Source organism: Pipra filicauda, unplaced genomic scaffold (assembly GCF_003945595.2).
Source record: "Pipra filicauda isolate LSUMZ 115617 unplaced genomic scaffold, ASM394559v2 scaffold752_size109752_pilon, whole genome shotgun sequence".
In the NCBI taxonomy this organism is placed as follows: domain Eukaryota; kingdom Metazoa; phylum Chordata; class Aves; order Passeriformes; family Pipridae; genus Pipra; species Pipra filicauda.
Genome location: NW_024104923.1, coordinates 49830 through 70200, shown reverse-complemented (window position 1 = coordinate 70200; position 20371 = coordinate 49830). Strand labels below are relative to the sequence as shown.

At 36.3% G+C, this 20371-nt stretch overlaps 1 protein-coding gene across 2 annotated transcripts in view; it reads left to right on the top strand.

Annotated features, from left to right (window-relative positions):
* The window catches only part of MAP3K1 (mitogen-activated protein kinase kinase kinase 1), a 57508-nt gene that overhangs the window by 12118 nt on the left and 25019 nt on the right, over positions 1-20371 (top strand). The gene's annotated exons all lie outside the window — the stretch shown is intronic.

The window sequence follows — 20371 nt, the reverse complement described above, 5'->3', positions numbered from 1 at the left end:
AGTTTTTATTTCTCGGCTTTAATGTAAGTACTGTGGTTTCATAGTAATTTGCACACCTGTTTAAAGAAGTGAGACTCCTTTCCCAGTTACTGTTCCATTTTTGTGAGGCTGCTACTATCATACAAGTTCTCATGGTAAGAAGTAAAATGAGTCTGACATCTTCAGTGATCAAAATGTTTGCTTAATCTTTGAGTATTTTATTAAAATTGAATAAGTTATCCATGTTTTAAAGAAAATGATGTTTTTTCATTCTCTTTTCTTAGACCTTGTATTCTTTTAGTTGTAAAATGAGCATATTGCAAATGTGTTTCAGTGATGTTGGTTAAACTTGTAAGACTTCTGATCATGCTTTGATTTGACATAAGATTCCTTTTGTAATCTCTTAATATGTGGCAATGCCATTAAACTGGAGCACCTTCTAGAATTGCAACAGATGTCGATTTGTTCTCCATTTTTTTTGTTCTTCTAAAGTAAAACTTACATTGAATAGCAAATTAAAGAAAATTAAATTGGATTATGAATTTGTAATAATCAAACAAATTCTGGGATAGAGTTCTTACTATATCCTGTAAACAAGTTGTTTTAACTAAGGTTGAAAGTCCATTTAGAGGAGTCATAACACAGTGGGGTAATGGCAAATGGAACTATAAACTACCACCGCTGCCATGCTGCTCAAATTGCGTAGTAATCACCTGTTTAATTTTTTTGCTGCTTTATCATTTTGTATGCTGAATCACTGCTGGTGAGTTCCTTCGTAGCACCTCAGGGAATCACCTTTGGGTGAAAGATATTTCCTCTGTAACAAAGAGGATAATTTACCCTTTCTGAAGTTGGTTCAGTGAAATCTTGGGCTCTTATTTCCCATATTTTTATGATTTTCATCACTGCTTCAAGTTACAGTCCTAGTTTGTGTTTTGTGTTTCTTATCTTTAGATGTGTTGCTCAAAGAAACAACACTGTGGTTTAGGTTTCTGCTGATTTATATGGATTCTGATTTTAAATCCTGAAATATACTGTGAAAGTGTGGACAACTCAAAACCTAATGAGATTTCGCTTATGATTTTTTCTGCAAAAAACACCCATGAAACTTGGAGGAAAGTTTATAAAGGCAGATGTGACAATTTGATCTTTCCAAATAAGAATTAATGTTCTTGAATATAATTAGCTCTCCATTTTCCTTTCACTTAATTTTGAGTAAGACAGTTATGGCTGCTGGCAAATAAATGAAGTCAGTTTAAAATTTTTAGATTGATCCAATGAATCTACAAAGAGTGAGCAACTAAGAATTTTCTTCAGAAGGAATTCAGGAAAAAAACCCAGAACGATAAATGCTCTTCTGAGCTGTGCAATTTAGATTTTTACATTACAAAAATACTTTAACATAATTGTATGTATAGAGAATTACAGAAATCAGTTCTGTATGAGTTGTGCTTCATCAAATCAAAAAAGGATTAAGTGAGCTGGGCCTCACCTAAATGTGCCTTAAATACATACTGGTACTTGAATAGGCTCAGAAACCATACTGAAACTTCTAGCTAGCAAATTCTTCCAATTTTTTATTTTTTTTTTTTTTTTTTTTACGTCCAGTTGGATTCTCATTCAAGTCACATTTTTATTGTTAACTTTTTATTTCAAAGTAATTGTCACATCCCTTAGTCAGTTGTTTGGTTTTGGTGGTGTTGTTTTGGTGGTGGTTTTTTTGGGGTTTTTTTTGTGTTTTGATTTTTTTTAAATATTGGAGCTTTAAAACATTATTGTCATGTATTGCTGCTTTCTGGATTGTTGTGCTTCTGTCTGAATGTTCTTACAGAAAAGAAATCTCACTCTTGTTAGTCAATTTTCTTTTAAAATTCATCTAATAGTTCTGAATTTCTCTTGTTGGTATTTGATTTATGTGTTTTCTGGAGAATGCATCTTCTGTTCTTTTTCCTTTATTGTGCTCTCTTTGACTAGAATTGCTTATGCAGAAAGTGAATGTTGGATTTTAAATACGGGTGAAATAGAGAATTAGTTACTTAATCGTGAAGCCTAAATTTGGTAACAGCTTAGGGAGACTTAGCATTTTTTTAAAAATGAGATTGCTCCTATGGATACTTTCATATTAATTGGAAAGCTTTTTGAAGGTGAGAGCAGGGAGTGGAACAGTCCAGAAGAGCAGTCATGGTTAGTCTTCTGCCTTCTTCAGAAATGTAATACCCTCTTTTTTCAAAGCTGACAGCGGGGAAACAGTAATAGAAGAGTACGTTTGTCAGCCAGTTTGCTCAAAGTGATGTGGTTTAATCTGACTTATTAACGATTGAGTGCACAATGTTAAATGTTATTTGCATTATTATTTTCAAGTTGGAAGTAGTTAAGAATCTTCTGAGTATAATGCTGAAAATTTGCTTTTGTCAAAGTATGTGTCTTGCTTGAGGTGCTTTTTGTTAAGTGTCTGTGATGAAAGACTAGATGCCTTTCCTCTGCCAGTTTGAACCAATAAGTTTTGGTGGTTTCTTTTTTTAAAGGTTGTAATTTTAATAGACCAGAGTTTGTTGTTCCATGAAGAAATTGTAAGACAGTTTTTGAACAGAAATAGAGGATTCAGTCAATGTTAGTTTAACCTTCCCTTAGAAGACTGAAGTAAAATGCACTGGAAGAGCTCTGGAAACCAGATTAAGACACACTTGAAAGCACAGATTCACTTACTGCCTTTCTAATTTTAGGGCATTGTGGTGGTCAAAATTACTGGAGGTTTCATGAGAAACAGGTAATAGATTGAAGTAAAAACTTGCTGAAGGCATATATGCATGTTGTGGTTTGAGACCCCCAAGTTTCAGAAGTTCACGTTAAAACTACAGTGTAGAAAGAGTATCTCGGTGAGCTAGTGCTGTGAAGTGACTGAAGAACTCTTCTAGGTTAGTTCCAAAGCGAAATGACAACACTTGCAAACCATCAGGCTGTTGGACCTTTTGTAAGACAAGGTGGTTTCTCAGTCAACCTCAAAACTTGTAGTCTCTGTTGGTAGGGATTTGTGTCTGCCAGTGGGATGTGGAGAGGAAAAGTTGAGTCTTGGCTTTACTGACACTGTAGCAGGATCAGCATTGTCATTTATGGCCTGTTCTTCTGGGTTTGCCTTTGTTGGTGTTTCAAGTACTTTCCATTTGTTGTTCTTCACTGCACTAAGCAGTAGGGAGAAAGGTAAGGAAAAAATGTTTCTGTGATTAGATTCTGTACTAGATTTGGGGGGGGTTGGGGGTCTGATTTTGGCTTCTTACCTGAAAGCTCAGACAGCCATGGAATGCTAATTTATATCAAGTTGTTCTTATGGGTGCAAAATTATATAGATGACTTCCAAACATAAGATTTTTTAAATAAGTGCATATTCTTTCTTAATTACACCTATGTTTCACTCTGCTATGGTTAAAACCTCTTAAATTTATGAAATATTTTTTAATAGTGTTTACTCCCATGGAGGTCCTGGAGAGTACATACGTACTTAGAGACCAGCATTAATACAGCATAGGTCTAAGATCTTTTGAGCTGATGGCCAGTCTTCGCGAGCGAAGATTTTTTGGGAAAGGTCATTAACCCTTCCAGCCTGCGCAGTGGATTTTTTAGGTGAGACACAGCGTGCGCTGAACTGAGCCCACCCTTTAGTCCTGAGGTTCATCTGCCGGGGCCGAGCAAAGCTTGGACAGTGGCAGTGAGGTCCCCAGGATGTAGGTTTGTTTAGAGTGACCTTCTCTTAGGTGGATTGCCTACCAAGGCTGATGAGCTCCACCTGCCCAGGGGGCCGGGAATCGAACCCCGGTCGCAGAGGTGAGAGTCAGGCACTCTAACCAGCTGATGACAGCTGTATGTTTCACACTAGAAGCCGTGCTTTTAATGATCAAATGGATTTGTGAAGGGGTATACAGTGGAATATCACTGTTTGCTCATAATTGTACTAACTGGTGAATATATGAAATGAGAAGAAGATTCAGACAAAGGTAACTGTTCCTCCCCCACACCATGGCCTCACCCCCCAGAAACTAGTGGCACTTGTGCATTGTGTTTTAAGTTAGACATTTTTGCTTATTGCTCTCATACATTTGTATGCTGCTGCCCTTCACAACGGCAGAAAACTGGATATGTCGACTGAGTAAAATAAAATAAAAACTCCAGACAACTAACTTGCTTCACACGTTGATCATAATTTTAGTTGGTAACAGTTCATGGGCTACATTTCATGATCTGCTTTCTTCTTAGGAAGAACATTGCTTTTTAGTGAATGCTGTTAAGTAAATATGAACAGCTCTCTTGGCTTATTTGGTTCTGGAGTGAGGAGAGACTATGATATGTTGTCTTACGGATAAGAGAGATCCATATCCTATGGGTATGTAAGTAGTTTACTTTCTAATGCACTCTGAAACGGGAACTGGTAAGTTGTAAGGTCCTAGTTAGATAGTAACATCTCCCAAATTAGATGATGTTTTCTTTATCACTTTCAACTAACGGTATTATATGTGAATGATGCAAGATTTCTTTGGCTGTGAAGAGAATAACTTTATAAGATAAATATTTTAATTTTGTGAACTGTAAAGACTCTCCCTAAAAACAAAAGGCCAGATCTCCCAGAAAAACCTTTGAAATTAGTGCTATAAAAGTCTTCTGAGATAAATTGCAGGTAACAAGTCCCGTGTACTTTTTTTAGCTTACCTCATGCAACTGAATCTTTAGCTCATGGTGAGTTTGCTGTGGACTTGATGTAAAGTCATGTGATACTGCAGAGAACGGTCCCACTGAGTGTGCTCTGCAGTGCAAGAAAGTCCTGATCTCCAGCAAAATGCTTCCTGTTGAGTTCTTAACAGCTCTATTATGATAAGTTGTTTATTACTTAAACAAGCCATCTGAGGAGAAGCTGAATTGCAACAGATCATATAGTAAGTAAAATTCAGTTCTGTGCTGATTGTATCTATTAAGTTTCTTTAACTGTGATGTACTTTAGGTCAACTGGTATAATGCGGTATTCGTAAGACTTCAGTGTAAAAGTCATGTAAGACTTAATCACACCCTTTTATAATTGTTGAAACACTGCTGTATTTCTACTTTGTTCGACCATTTTGGTTTTTTGAATGTAAGAATCTCTCATAAAGGAACTGCCTCATAAAACATGCTCAGATATTTTAACAGCACATGAAAGTATGTTCTGTTTTTAGGTATCTGCCTCCCGTGAACTGAGTTTGACAGAGATTTTTTTTTTATGTGCTACAGCGGAAAGAAAGAGAAGGGCTTTTTCTTAGGCAGATAAGAGAAAGTGAAAGCATGTGACTGACTTGTGCAAAATGTTTTTTTTTTTCCCCAGGCTCTGCAATAGGAGTCCTTATGAAGTGTTCTTTAGCTTTGATTAGTAATTTTCTTTGTCTTAATGCCATCTATGTTATGGCAATTACCACTTTACTGTGTGTATTGAATTATCAGTTGCAGGGAGAGCATGAGAATGCATCTTTCTTGACTAATGTCTGGTCGTGGTCTGTCTAGGCCTTGGTAAGAGATTGCCTTTTTGTTATTGGTGCCCTCAGAAATCCAAGGTGGCTTTTTTGGTTTTGTTTATCTTTAATTCCGCTGCTAGCTTCCCTTCATAGCTGAGGTACCATTTTCAGTGTGCTAATGAAACACTAACATCGTCTGGGTACAGTAATCTGTTCCTGTCTGCCTGTTAGATGCTGAAAAAGTGACAGTCATTTTGATAGTTTTGCAGAGCAGGAAATTACAGACTTCTTATGCATTGTCGGAAACTTCAGTGCCCAGGGCAGAAAGGGCTGCTGAGATCCCTAACAGAAACACACAGTTTTTCTGTTGTAGCTTTAGTGTTTGTCAGGAAACTAATTTAACTGAACACTTCTTCAGTTTGGGTTTTTTTTTTTACAGTTTTTCGTAATTGATAATCATCTTCTGATTTCTTTAGGTATAACTTAGAAGTAATTTTTCAATAAGACATGGTGCAAACAGACCTTATTTTTAAGAAGTCATTGCTAGTATAGTTACCCTAGAGAAAGCCTTCATGAAGTGGAACTTCCTTTCCTCTCCTGGGTAGTATAGACTTGGTAACACTGACAGACATATTTGTTGAATGTCCGCTTGCACGGACAGCTTCCTTTAGAGTTTTGACATAAACCATAGTTGTGTACTTTCTCCTTTTTCCACCCTCAAAAGGTCAAGTAGGTCATTTGAGTTTTTTCTGTGTGTCAGCTTAATTTGAGTAAAACTTACTCACTGAATAATTCATTGAATAATTTTTTAATGTAGTTTAAATTTAGTTGTACATAATGGCATTTCTGGTTTAACATTTCCTGAACATTGAAACGGTGGGATTTCTTGTATCATTTGTGTGTAATAATGCTGATAGTGTGGTGCATCATCAAGGAGATGCAGTGTCTTCTACCTTGAGAAGTCAAAGACTTTTTCAAGATCAATTTAATCAAAGCAAAAATAAGGAAAGCAAAGCCTGTACCTGTGGACCAAGTTTTTTTATCAAGTCTTTTATTAATACCTCAGGGGAGGGTACCTGAGTACATCCTTGGTTTTGACTTATTTACAGGAGCAGATTTGATAATTACAACTCTTTTATACTTACTTTAGTATTTTAAAAGAAAGGGCAAGCTCAAGGGGTGTGTGTGTGTGTCTTTATGGGAACTTTTTAAAGTTACTGTATTCCCCAGCCTACACTTTTTCTGATTTATAGAAATGGGAATTTGTTCCCTGACCTACCTTTGTACACAAAGGTGGCAAGTGTATTTGACTAAACAATGTGCATTTACTTCTGTATCTTAATGTTTTTGTACTGGAGTTAATTTCAGCTGTCATGTTGCCTTTTTTTTAGTATTGTAGTGTGCTGAGTAAACATAATTTTAAAATTTTCCTTGAGGTCAGCTCAGCTTCTTTTAAACATCTCAGGTCATTTCACATGACATGACTTCAGTTTCTAGGGTGGGGTCTATATACAAACCAGCAGATGAAAGCTTACAGCAGATCAAAAATCAATTGAGCAAATTCATGAGGGGGCATCCTCTTCTCACTCCTCCCTGAAGCCGCACATTTGCTGGTGAAGAATCTAGTGGGAGACGTTGGTCAGAGATTGTTCTGTGGTTTTACTGCAGCATGCAGAGATAGTTGCAGTTTGACATAGGATATTGGGCTAGATGGACTTGTGGCTTGTTCTTACAAAGATGCTCCTGTGGGGAGATCCTGTGGAGTGACAGCTGTGCAGCTGGGAGCCTTGTGAATGCACAGGGTCTACAGTTATTTGTAAGTTCTATTCTTGTGTTTATATTCGAGTCATACTGCCATGTTTCTTTTCTGTCCTGGAAATGTAGCATTTTCTTCCTACCATAAATAGGAAACAAAGGAAGTTGTTATTTTGGGGGAGTAACCTGTTGAACAGAAAGCAGGAAAAGGGTAGTATTAATGGCTTTCAGTGTGATAAACTTTCCAATACATCTAATCTTATGGCTGCAGGTCATAACCTCTGCTGTCTTACTGAGTTGAAGGGGAACAAACCTCAGCTTTTGGGGGCTGTTGTTTCTACTTTGGCAGCTTCACTTTAATGATAAGACTTTCTTTATCCTTTGAAACGGTAGTCTTCAGTCTGGTAATCCCATTGCTGCATGTGAGGAGATCTTCTCTAGTGGAATAAATATTTATTACAGTGCACGTGTACTGTGAAAGAAGTTTGTTTGTTAGAAATGCCATCCTGTCTGTTTTCCTGGGAAATTGTTGGAGATTCACATGAATTAGATTGGAAATCAAATCCAGTCCGACAGTTTTCCATTTTCTCCTCTCCAAGTTTCAATATGTGTGATGGTGTTTTGTGTTTTTGATCTGAAGTCAGATCCACATCAGTAGGGATAAGTAGAAATGAATAATTGAGGCAGGGAGTGGAAACTCCTCAAACTGACATTGCATCTGGGAGGATGGTACATAGAACTGTTTCAACAGGTTACCTACCCAAGTTAGGATAGCTTCTGGCCCCTTCTTCCTCTGTAGTGGCATAAATAGCTGTTTATTCAGAGCCTAAGTATTTAAATTACCTAATGTGTTTCTAGGCTTATTACCACTTAGTTCTAATGTTCATACTTGATCTAAAAGTATTCTCGCAGCAAATTCAAGATCCTACTTGCATACAAATATTTTAGGTACTCTTTGCTGTTTATTATTTTTTAAATTCTCAGTGGTTTTTTTGATGATTAAAAGCATCTTCATCTCTAAGTTTTTCAGTTTGGTAATAGACCTTAATGTCAGACATAAACACTTAAGATTTAGAGTACACACAGCACCTTGACTTTTCTTTAATGGATATGGAATGGCAGATAGGGGAGTGAGTAGAAATGAAATTTGGATGTCTTGCTTAAGCAGGTTTGCTTTCAGATGAATATTCTGAAAAACTATTAACTTTTTTTTGCCTTTTGTTCCTCAAATTTTTGAAAGCTGCTTGATAAAGAAATAAAAAAGCTTGAACATTTTTTTCTGTGTTGTCCCTTGGAATAAACTCTCAGTACTCTCTCTGAACCTCTAGTTTTACAAATGTTCTGTATGACTTCAGTTTGACAGCATTCCCTGGGACTCACTTCAGCTGTTATTTAAAGATTACATTATAATGCTAAAATACCTTAATGTCTCTGTCACATACTCCTTGTATGTACACAACTTTGTTGCAGCCTGCTGCAAGCTGCTTTATGTTGCGAAAAAATGCAGTACTTCTGATTTCTGTTTTATTTGCTAGTTCTCTGGCCTACAGAGTACACTTTGTGTTCATTTTTCCTCTGTTATATAAGTACCTGATTAAGTTGGAATATTCAGAATAATACTGTCAGCTTTACTTGGATTTTTTTGAGATAAAATTCAATGTTCCTATTGATTTTGTGTTTTCTAATGAACTAACTAGGGAAAATGCTGCATCTTGGTTTTATGAATGACAGATTTTAAAAGAATGATACACTTTTTTTTTTTCTTAATAGCCTAACATTAATATTGTGTAATATAGAATTTTAGGAAGTTGAATTTAAAAAATTGACTTCAGGAAGTACTTATTTTGAACTGAACTGCATAGAAAACACAGATTTCAATTGTGGCTTCAGTTTGAAATCTTATGGTAGCTTTATTACCGACAATATATCACATCCAACTGTGCCTCTTCCCTGAAAAGGGGAGCACAGCAGTCTTCATGAGTCTAAATGCCTGTCACACACTGCTGTAACTACATTTTCTCACAAGCACTTGAACTAAATTTAAGGATGGCAATTAACAGTGCATGGACTCCTAGTCTAACAGTGGTTTGCACATTCCACCCAATGCTGAATTTTGTGTTACTCTAGTTGTACTGACAGTCTGAGGTGGTAAATTGAAAACCAGTCTGCTCTAGGAGACTGGGGCTGCAGTTGTGTTGCATCCCTCTAGAGCAGGTAATTGTGTCCATAAGGAAGACCACGTTTTCTAACATTTTGTTGTTACTGTGTTGACTGTGAATTAATTGTATTGAAACTATCTGAAATTCAGTATCATTGGGGGCAGCAGTAAAGCTTAATACGTAGGCAGATACATCTGTGCATTAAAATAGGATTCATGTTAAAGTTTCCTTGTAGGGAGGGATATATGCAGTACGTTTGCAGCAGCATCCAAAAATGTTTGTCTTGCTTTTAAAACTTAACAGAACTATGGAAATACTGTCGTGTACGTAGGGCTTTGTGTAGCAGGCTTTCTGCTTCATGTGGATTTTTAAAACGTTAAATGTGTTGGTGGCATGTAATATGAAATACATTGATTTTATTATCCTTTCATAAATGAGACAATCATACCAGGGATTACTAACAGTTTACATGCTTTTCCCATATAGCTTTAATTTGCTCTGCAAGTTATTTTCTTGATTAAGAAAAATTTCCAAGGACAGAGGTAATACGTGTGAAACTGAAAATCAAAGCTCTGATATTTGTTTACTTTACAAAAACAAAAGCATTCTGGAACAATCTGAATAAAGCATCTGCAATTCAGGACTGAAGTTTCTCTTGAACTGTTTTAAATAAAATGCAGAAATGCTTTAAATTCCACTGCTGTCTTAATCATACTAAGTCCTAATAAGGATTGTTCTTCTTAATCAGGTGGTGGTGGCAGTGACAATTAGGAAGCAGAGGAATAAAACCAAAATATTTATAATTAGACTTTCCCTTATTTCATATTGCTCATTTCAAATGGATGGTATCACTTGGGCATGCGGTTTTTAAGGGAAGTATGCTGAGACATAGAGAAATCATACTTGGGATAAGGAAGTGCTTCCAGTTGAGCATGTTTTCGGCAGTTGGCTTTTTCTATTATTATTTTGGGTTTCTAAGTGGAAGTTTAATGATAATGTCAGATTTCCAGAAAATTGCTCCATTAAATTTCAGACTTAATTTGTAGGGAGCAAACATAACTGTGGACAGAAGGTGGATGTTTGAGGATTGCTTTGATGAGCTTACACAAGTAGTCCACAAAAGCCTAGTGTATAGTATTGCAGAACAAACACAATGTTTGTCTTTTGGGCTATGTGGGAGCGCAGTTTAAAAATCTGAAAGCACGCTTATGTGTTACTGTCTTTTTTTTTCTTTGAATCCATGGGCTTCACTGAGGGCTGCTATCTCAGCAGTGCTTGAGGGTAAGTACTGCACACACAGTTAATAACTGCTTCCTATCTATACCTTTCAGGGTCCTTTAGTGTGGATTAATTTCATGGCAATTCTTAACCAAATTTTTCTTGGTTGCTGGTTCATGGTTTGAAGTTTTTCTTGCAGTTCAGCTTTGACTTTATTCATTGAAAAGCTTGTATGGGCCCCGACGTCCTTACTGGCTACCTGAAAGATGGTCTGAGTAGTTGTGGGTTTTATGTGACTAAAGAAAAGTTGGTATCAGTGGTCATAATGGTAATCTTGAATGCTGACAGTCAATTTCTGATGAAGTAAGAAGTTTAAATGGACAGTTATAAAGAAGGATATGACATCATGCACTTGTGAAGTACTAAATATTTATTACATTTCTGATGACTGTCCTATTAAATATTTGAACTAAGTCTGAAATAAAGCCAAACTTTAAGTGCATCATTGTTGCTCTGCTTCTTAAGTTCCCTTTTTAAGGTAATCTAATAATGTAAGAGGAAGATCTTTGTCTTAAAAACATGTCTCTTCTGCCTAAAGTATGCATATACCTCTGTGTTCCTGTGCTCCAAATAATTATCTTATATGTAGACTTGTCATGTATCCTACTGAAAATAGCTTTGGTGCTTGTCTTCTAACCAATGCTGTAGTTTTCTCAATGAGAAAGTAAATGTGCTCATTTGTAATCATACTTATTTTACAGCTTCAGCAATATAAGGCTACTTCTTTTAAGGCAATGGTAATTTGGTTTTTTGTGCTTGTGGGTTAGGATTAAATGAACAATCTTTCTTACAAGTCACTTTAATTTGATACCTATTCATGGTAATAAAGCAAGCTACTTACATGCTGCTGTTAAAACTTTTGAAATGAGTGCTTTAGAGATTTTTCAGTTTCAGTTTAATTTTTTATAGTTGTTTGAACTCCCTCATGTGTCCACAATTCTTGTGTTCCGTGATTGCCCGTGCTTATTCCTGTTTATAAGTTCCACATTTTTCACAACTTTTTTCCTTCTTCCTTGATTCTTTTGGATCAATAAAGAAAAAAAAGGTAAATTTAGATAATCTGATTTTGTTTAACAATAATGTATGAAAATTTAGGTTACTATTGTAACTCCTTCCCAGCTAAAACCCATATAGCTAACTTGGGGAAGAGATCTCAGAATGTAGTTATGAATAGTAATTACTCTTACTCAGTTGTGCTGCTTATTAGAGAGGACAGGGAAATATTAACTCTTCATTTCTAGAAAACTTTCCTTTATTCCTCTTCAAAAGGGTTTTTATCAGCAGTAAGAAACTGTGCATTGTTCTGCCAACCATACATACAGTTGGCATGATCTAGAGTTTGTTACTTGTTTTAAAATATTACTACTTATTTTCAGTGTATTTGTGGTCTCAAAGTCCTATATGAGGTTAGAGACCAATTTGTCCCAACTGCCATATAAGTACCAGAATGTTTGAATAATGGAATAGTGAGAGATGAGTAAATGTCAGTGTAGATTTGGGCTTGTTCCACAGTGTGGTTTATGTTGACCTGTTGGTCATATCTTTTAATGTTTTTGTACTGCCTTAGATACAGAAGGGCTTTCAGTGTCGAAAGTGGTGTGACGATGTAGTCAGCACAGGGATGGCATTTTAAGAATCTTTGCTAAACAATCACTCTATGCAATCATGGTGGAAGGAAAATATTTCTTAAAGCTGGCAAGCATGGGAATACTAAAAAGTGCTATGCTTGAATCAAAAATTGCTGTTTAATTTTAAAAATAAGTACAAGAAATTACATGTAGCCCAGAGCATTTTCTGGTGCACTGCTGAAAGGCAAAAGTGAAGGCACCACCCAACAGCTTCCCCCATAACACTTTGAATTCAAACTAAGGGAACGCTATCTGAGGACTTTTTGCAGGAAGTGTAGGTTTGCTTTCCCCTCTTTCCCCTTCCCCCGCCCCCTTTTTTTCTGTAATAATTACTGAAGCCATTGGTTTAGAGAACTCGGACAGTGGTCCAAGTGGGATGCAGAGAGCTGGTGTGGAGAGCTGTACATACTGAACACGGGTTTTAGTGAGCAGAGAGATACCAGTTTTTGATGCCCCACAAAATCTGCAACAGTTTGGGAGTAGTCTGCTGGAAGTCAGTGTCCTGACTGGAATCTGAACATAATGAAAGCGTCTTTATTCACCACCAGTGTCTCTGTAAGCCTTAGCACTTCATGTTAAATACTGGTGCTCTTCCATGTTTCACAGATAGGAAGAAGACTACCAGCTGACCCAATAGCTCTTATTCTTACATCATCCCTCAGGTACTCTGTAAATGCTTCATACTGCTTCTAATTTCTCTTGCACAGTATGTCTTGATGAAATCCGACTATTCCTTTTCATATACAGTGTGTTTAATTGTAATATCTTACCTATATAATTTCATGCTGATGCATCTTTCTAGATATAGGTAATGTTATTTTTATCTTCTTATGGCAGAGTGCCCATGATTTGTGAAACTGTTATTCACAGATGCTTATGCACAGGAGAATATATTGTGCTTGGGAGGAAATGATTAATCTGAAACTTGAATGCAAAGGCTTTCTGGTCAGATTTGGTTTACATGGAACACTGTGTCCTTCAAATCACTGGTGACAAGCTGAAGCTCCTGTAAAGTGATGCTTCTCTTGTGTTACACTTTCACGCTGCTATGTGAATGTGTCTGCAGTTTATAAGTGAATTTTTAAGCAGATACTGAAGATACCCATTTTCCTTTATCCAGGCCCATATCAAAGGGATGTGACCTAAATGCATTTTTACTCTGACAGTGTGTAATTTGTAATTAGTATCAAGAACTACATTTCTAAAGAAGTACTATAAATGAAAAACTTAAGTATATAGTGAGATACGAATGCAGCAAAGTTTTAGAATAAAATCTCAGGAATACACTGAAGATGATAAGAAAAAAGTGTATATTTTTGTTAAGGAGTATACTTGCTGTCCTGTATTGTCATACTTATTTTATCATTGCAGATCTATTCGGTTATTATGGAAAAACTTACTGTATGGTAACTACACAGAAGGGTTTTTTAATAATTTTTTTTCAAATTATCTAACTAAACACTCCCCTCCTCATCAATTAAGATTCCAGCACTTATTTTCTCGTTAATACTAGAGATTTTAAGGAAGGCAAAATAGGAGTTACTGAAGCTATAGCCATTTTGGGCTATGTGGGAGAGCAGTTTTTTGGCTTGCAGAAGTTTTGAATGTCTTTTCCTGTAATTTTTTTGTCAGTGCTAGCTTGTTATCTTACAAAAATAAGCATTTGTAATAGCAGCTGCCATTGTTAAAGTGGGTGTAGTTACTGTATGCTTGGCCTGTAGCTAGATTAGCTGACAGATAGCACCAAAAAGTCTTCTTGGTGCTCAGGGAGACAGAGCACACTCTGTACCTGGGGGAGCATTGTGTGAGCATTAAGGAACTGAAGAGACTGAGTCTGGATCTTCATGGTGAGAGCCAGTTCACCTTTGGCTTTCTGCTGCTAGAAAACATGCTGTTCAATATGGATCTACCACAAATTGGGGTTGCTATAGTGTTGTATTTCTTCACCCAGCAGTTACTCAGAATAGGCTTGCAATTAATTTTTTACTTTATTTCTGCACCTTAGGAAAGCTTTTTATTCCAGAGTCAGAAATATATGTGGAAACACTTAGTCCACTTCGTCTTTTGAGCAAATGTCTGCATGAATCTTCACAGGACAGGTATACTTTAAATGAGTCTCTGACTGTCAGTGAGTAAGACATATCTCTTTGGGAAAAAGTGCCTGTTTAGTATAGCAGATTGCTCCTACATCATATCGTATTAATGATATTAATCCATTATTATTATTTTATTATTATCCGTATTGATAAATATATGGACAAGAGATATGAAAAGAAAAGAAAAAAACTTAGAGCACAGACTTAAAAAAAATTAATACCAAATAACAAAACAACAGGAATAAAACCAAACAACCAAAACCAAAAACAACGAACAAAAACCAAAACAGAAAACCAAAAGCAAACAAACAACAACAAAAAAATTGGGATGATTAGGATACTGGAGTCCTGCTTCATGGTTCCTAAGTGCTACTTCAGTACAACTAGTAGATGACAGTAACAGTTGATTGTAATTGTAAGCAGTGTACAGTAAGAAACAAGTATAACCCTGGAGAGGAATAATGGTTATCATGAAACCATATCAGTCAAATCATTCTTCAGAAGAGAGCAAACCTTTTAAACTTCTTTCTGCATCTCTGGTCTCCTTCTGTAAGGCTAGTGATTTTTGGGGTTTATAGCTTTTTGAATTTAGCTTTAAATCATTTAAAGACTTAGTGGTTTTGAATAGTGTCAGATTAGTTCTCCATTTGCCTTACACTTACTGACTAACCAGTCATTAAGATTTAAAATGTGTAGATTATGTTATGTGTCTTTGCTAGGAATAACATACTTATATGCCTTTAAGTTTTTTATTTCCTTTCTTTTGTTGCTTATTTTTATGATATTTGCTTAGAGAAGTTTAAAATTTTCTTTCCAGCAATGATCTTGGAACATTTGATATCTGCTGATAATTCTGCCATTTTGACCAGTGTCAGAATATTCTACATTCCCTTTCTTGTTTTTAACTGCTTCAAAAATTATTTATAAGTTGTAGCTTTTGAAATTCTGTGTAGCTCATCCTGTCCAAGTCACTTGTTTGCATGCTATCTTATTTCCACCATTCCAGTTGGAGGTGGAGAATGTAGTATGCAAGTTTATCTGCTCCTCCCTATGATCCCTATGATCTGAAGCTGACTCAAAGCATATTTTTTTTTTTTTTTTATAAAATACCTGATGTTCTTCTGTGTGGAGGACAGGGGAGTTAAATTGGCTAAGAAAGTCTTTATCCCGTGCATTATGTCTGGAGATGTTTTACTCTGCTCTGAGAGTCATCCAATATATAATAAGCAATTTAATCTTTAAAAGTAGGACAGACGCTTGAAAGAGTATGAATGTTCTCATATACCTGATAAATGGACATTAAAATTATAAAAATATTATTATAAAAATAATCTCCAATGACAACCGTGGTTTAGGAATTCTGTTTTGGGGTTTATCCTGTTTTTAATCCTATCTTTCTTGTAATGGCTTCAGAGTTTTACATCACCAAAGACCATATATGCTCTGACTCGATCCTTTATGTCTTGGCCAATCACACTTCACCTCATACTCCTGTTTTGGGATGGGACAGGCTTGAAGAATCTGAAGGGACAGATCAGTTTGGTGCCTAAGAGATTCAGCTTCATACAAGAAGTAAAGAATTTGGTTCTGTTTAAAGGGGAGATGACTTATGTGATATATAACAAGTAAACACTTGGTCTTTAACACTTCAGCAAGAGCCAGAGGAGGGCTCTAGTGGGCTAAACTGAGGGAAAAGAATCTCCTTCTAAAACCTGTCCTTGAGATCCTATAACCTGTTGCAGATGAACTAATCATGTAGTTGACTGTCAGTGAGCACTTGTATTCCAGTGTTTTTAATGACATTACTGCTGTTCTTGGAGAAAGGCCCAGTAGTATGTTACACTGTGATGGTGCAGAATTTACATATTCTCTTCACAGCTGATGTAACAGGAATTGGGCGTACTGGGATCTGCCCTCTATTGGGATACTGAACTTTGTCATACAGTAATGAATTATGAACCTTGGTATAAGCTGTATTATCACACTTCAGTTATTTTAGTCAAAACACATAAGATTATGAAAATAATTAAGCTGCACAATTGTTACTAGCTTTGGGTCTCATGCATCAACGTAAGTTATCTACCTTCTGTAATTTCTAGAAATTCTGCTCAGTAATGGTAGAAGCTTTTAGGTTTTGAGAGATAAAATACCATTTTCTCTGGAAAGCATTCAGTATGAAAGTGAAAGGTCTGAGATCATGTAATGTAACTACTGTTTTTTACATGTTGAAAACACCACAGTATGCATATACCTTGATGCATCTGGATTGCTATTGGGAGACTAAATAATGATGGAAAATTAGAGAGCCACAGGAGCTTTTTGTAATACTTGTGTCATATATCCGATAGCTTAGAAAATATACAGGAAAGAGCAGCCCATTTCATTAGCCTTGTAACAAGCATCTGTTGCAAACAGAGGCTGTTGTTTCTTGGCTTGTTTTGTAGGAGTCGTCTCACAGGAAGGATGATCCTTCTTGACCAGGCCCTGTGAGGTTCTGCTGAAGGGGATGGTTCATTCGTGGAGTTAGAGCTTTGGTTGTGAATATTGTCCTGTTAGCAGTGAAATGTTCTCTTTGACAACTGCACCTTTTGACATACCAGTCTTCAAGGTATGTCTTCTCTAGCAGAATATTAGAACTCACTTTCATAGTTACAACTTTTCTGCTTAAGTCTCTATTTTAAGGAGCCAGATACATAGGTCTCTAGGAAGTAGTGTGTTCAGTGCTGTTAAGTGGCAGTACCAGGTTAGGAAAGTTTTCTGGTAGTTTTTCATTTTAATAAGATGTGCCATATCTGGTCTTTTGCTTTCTTAGCATGGGCACAAATGGATAGATGATAAATGCCAGCAGTAGTGAATCAGCAGGAGAAGAATGAGAGACTTACAGGAGAACAGACTGTGCCTTGTCCATCCTGATCTGATTCTTTTTACTGATCTTGATAGCATTAGGAGAACTTAATGGCAAAAGAGCACTACTGGAACTGTAAGTGGCAAGAAGTTATCTAAACACTAATAGCTGACCTCCTCAATTCAGTGAATGGCTAACTCTTCTGTCCCTGCTCCCCACACTGAGCACTGCTCCTTGCACGCCTCCTGGCTGGCCAACTAGACCAGTGTTCTTGGGATCTGTTGAGGCCTGGGTTGCATTTTGCAGGGTTTCAATATTCTTAATTTTTGCTTAAGATCCTCAAAATGAGATCTTTTTCTCTCCAAGTAAGATAGCAGAGAAGCCAAGACATCTAACTGTTGAGAAGCACAGGAAAAGGAACTGGAGCTACAATTCAGCTTTCATATACCACTATGTACCCTTTGTAAGAAAAATACTTGCAGAGAATTAGTATTTAAATCACTGAGCTATTAGAAGTAAAGATTTGCTTGTGTATTTCACTATCACTTGCTAAAGTAGCATGTCTACTACATACCTTGTTTTTAAAATACTGAGTCATTGATCCATAGAAAACAAGTTGTTAATATATCTGACTATTTAATTACTGTTTGCAAGTCTTCAAAATTAAGACACAGAAACAAAGGATGTTTTGCCTTCTCTGTTGCACAGGATGTTGCAGTAGATTGTTTCCATGCAGCACACTAATCTTATTGTATTTAGTTTTATAGTTCATGAAGCAAATAATCCAAAGTGAGTAAAGCAATTATTAATGTGCAGACCACTTAGCTTATGCATTAAAAACCAGTATTCATCACACTGTTGATCTTGCTCTGTACTTTAGAACTACAGTTTAGATGCATTTCTTTGGAATTTCTTGGCAGCAGCTGATGTCTGTTTGTTTAAAACTACTAATGCAAAGAATTCAGAAGATCCTTAGTGTTGCCTTACAGGGGCAAATTTTAAATGTTAAAAATTATCAGAAACAAAAAACCAAAGCCTTTTATTTTTTTGCCTGATTCATGAGAAGGTGAAACATTTAAGAGCAACATCCTGGCTTCCTGATGAAGCAGGGGGTGAGCTATTGAGAAAGGTCAGGCCCCATGGCCCAAGCTAGCATGTTCTCTGAGGCTTGTTTTTCACCTGCTCACTTAAGTACTACCTTGACTATTCGTGGCTACCTTGGACTCATGAATAGGTGCTGCTGTATGAAGATCAGAATTCTCTGTACCTTGCAGGATCAAGTTCTTGGTGGAATATGCTTTGGATGTCATATTTTTGTTTTGTGCTGTGGTACAGTGATATGGAGACTGGCAGCCTAGCACAGTGCCATGTAGGAAAGCTTGTCTGGAATAGATGAAGGAGTTTGCTATAGATGAAATAAAATAAAAAATATTAATTAAACCCTACAGGTTTAATTAAACCCCCTCACTAAGTGAAGGGTTTTCTGCAGTATGCAGGAGTTTTATACAGGCACGGGAAAATTATTTTTTCCACAGACCCAGCAGACAAGAGTTATTTAATGAATATTTTAGCCAAGCCTTGAGTTAAAATCCAAATTGTTTTGATCGCTTCAGAAGTCATGTTCTGTAAATATATACAATACTTAAATTCTGCATAAGATAACTGTGGTTTAGTAAACAAAAGCTTTCAGACTCGGTTGGTCTTTCCCACCTGCATGGAGAGAAAGCACAAGAGTTCTTTGTGCAAGCTAGAATAGGTTGGTTTAGCTGTCACATGAGAGGAAGATAGCTGCTTCTCCTTTTTAAAGAAGAGGCAGAGATTATGAAGCCTCCACTGTTGTATTACATTGTTCATGAATTCAAGTCCAAGGGCCTCTAAAAGACTTTTTTTATATCAGTTGGGAAGTTAATCATGATTATATGAACAAATGAAATACTGTGTCATTCTTTCACTGCTGAGGTGGAGTTTTCTGTCTAGTATACAAAGTATTCATGCAACTGAGATGGTTCATGCCATGGAATAACTAATATAAAACACCAGATTAACAATATTTTAACTTGCACCTATTTTAAAGCCGTGCTGTGCTTATCAAAGATTTTTTTGTCTTTAAACAGATTTTTTTGACTGAGGAAAAAATGTAAAGTTGACTGTTTTTACACAGTGGCTTCTTCTGTATTTGAAACTTTCAGGCACGTTCTTCATTTGGACTCTACCTGCTGCTATATCTTTGCTTTTCAAGAATTATCACTAGTGTTTGTCTCTGTTTCTAGAAGGTAATGGTATGGAATTCAATGCTGGGACAAAAATGATTCTTATGTGACTTGCATTAGATTTAGAATTAAGCATTAATGCTTAACCTCTGAAAAAACATTCATTCTTAGGTGGATTTGTTTCTATTTATAAACATTTTTAAGTCTTTAATCACTAGACACAGTTCTACATATCCAAAATCACTTATTAACAGTAGGTTTAGATTATAGGCTGCTTGAAAGAAAATATATTTTGTTTACAGTATCCGTTTGCGTATTACATTTCAGCACTGGACAGGAAGAATTATTTCCTGCCTCAGAATCCTTTGTTTCCTTTGTCTTTACAATGAGAGAAAAAAAAATAAGGGGAGCAATGTCCTTTTGACCAGCAAAAACTTCATTTTTTTTTTTTTAAGTACGGATTTGCTATAAATGACCCTAGTAATACATTGCTGCTGAAGATGGGAATTGTAATTTTAATGTCGTTGTATTACAATGAATGTTACAGGGAATACGTTGTAGGTCATCATACAGTACATAAATGCAGTTGTGACTTCATAGTTAAATGTTTTAAAAGCTGAGACTTCATGCAAGACAGCAGCGGTTATAGCTAAATTATTACATAGCTCTGTCTTCCACTTTGTGATCTTACTTTTGTAATAAAATCTCATTCTGACAGTTGGCTTAACCAAGCTTGCTTATTTTTAAAGAGCACTAGCCTCATTAAGATGGGTGGGGATCATGTGCTGCTGCTTAAGAATGTGGTTTTCTTGGTGATTTAGCAGATAGCTCAGCAGAATCAGGAAATCTTCCAGACTGTCCGTATTTGTTTTTCAGTGTCTGACAATACTTTTTGCTTTTTTGTTATTGTCAGGAATCACATGCCACTAGTTTGCTGTAGATCAAAAAGT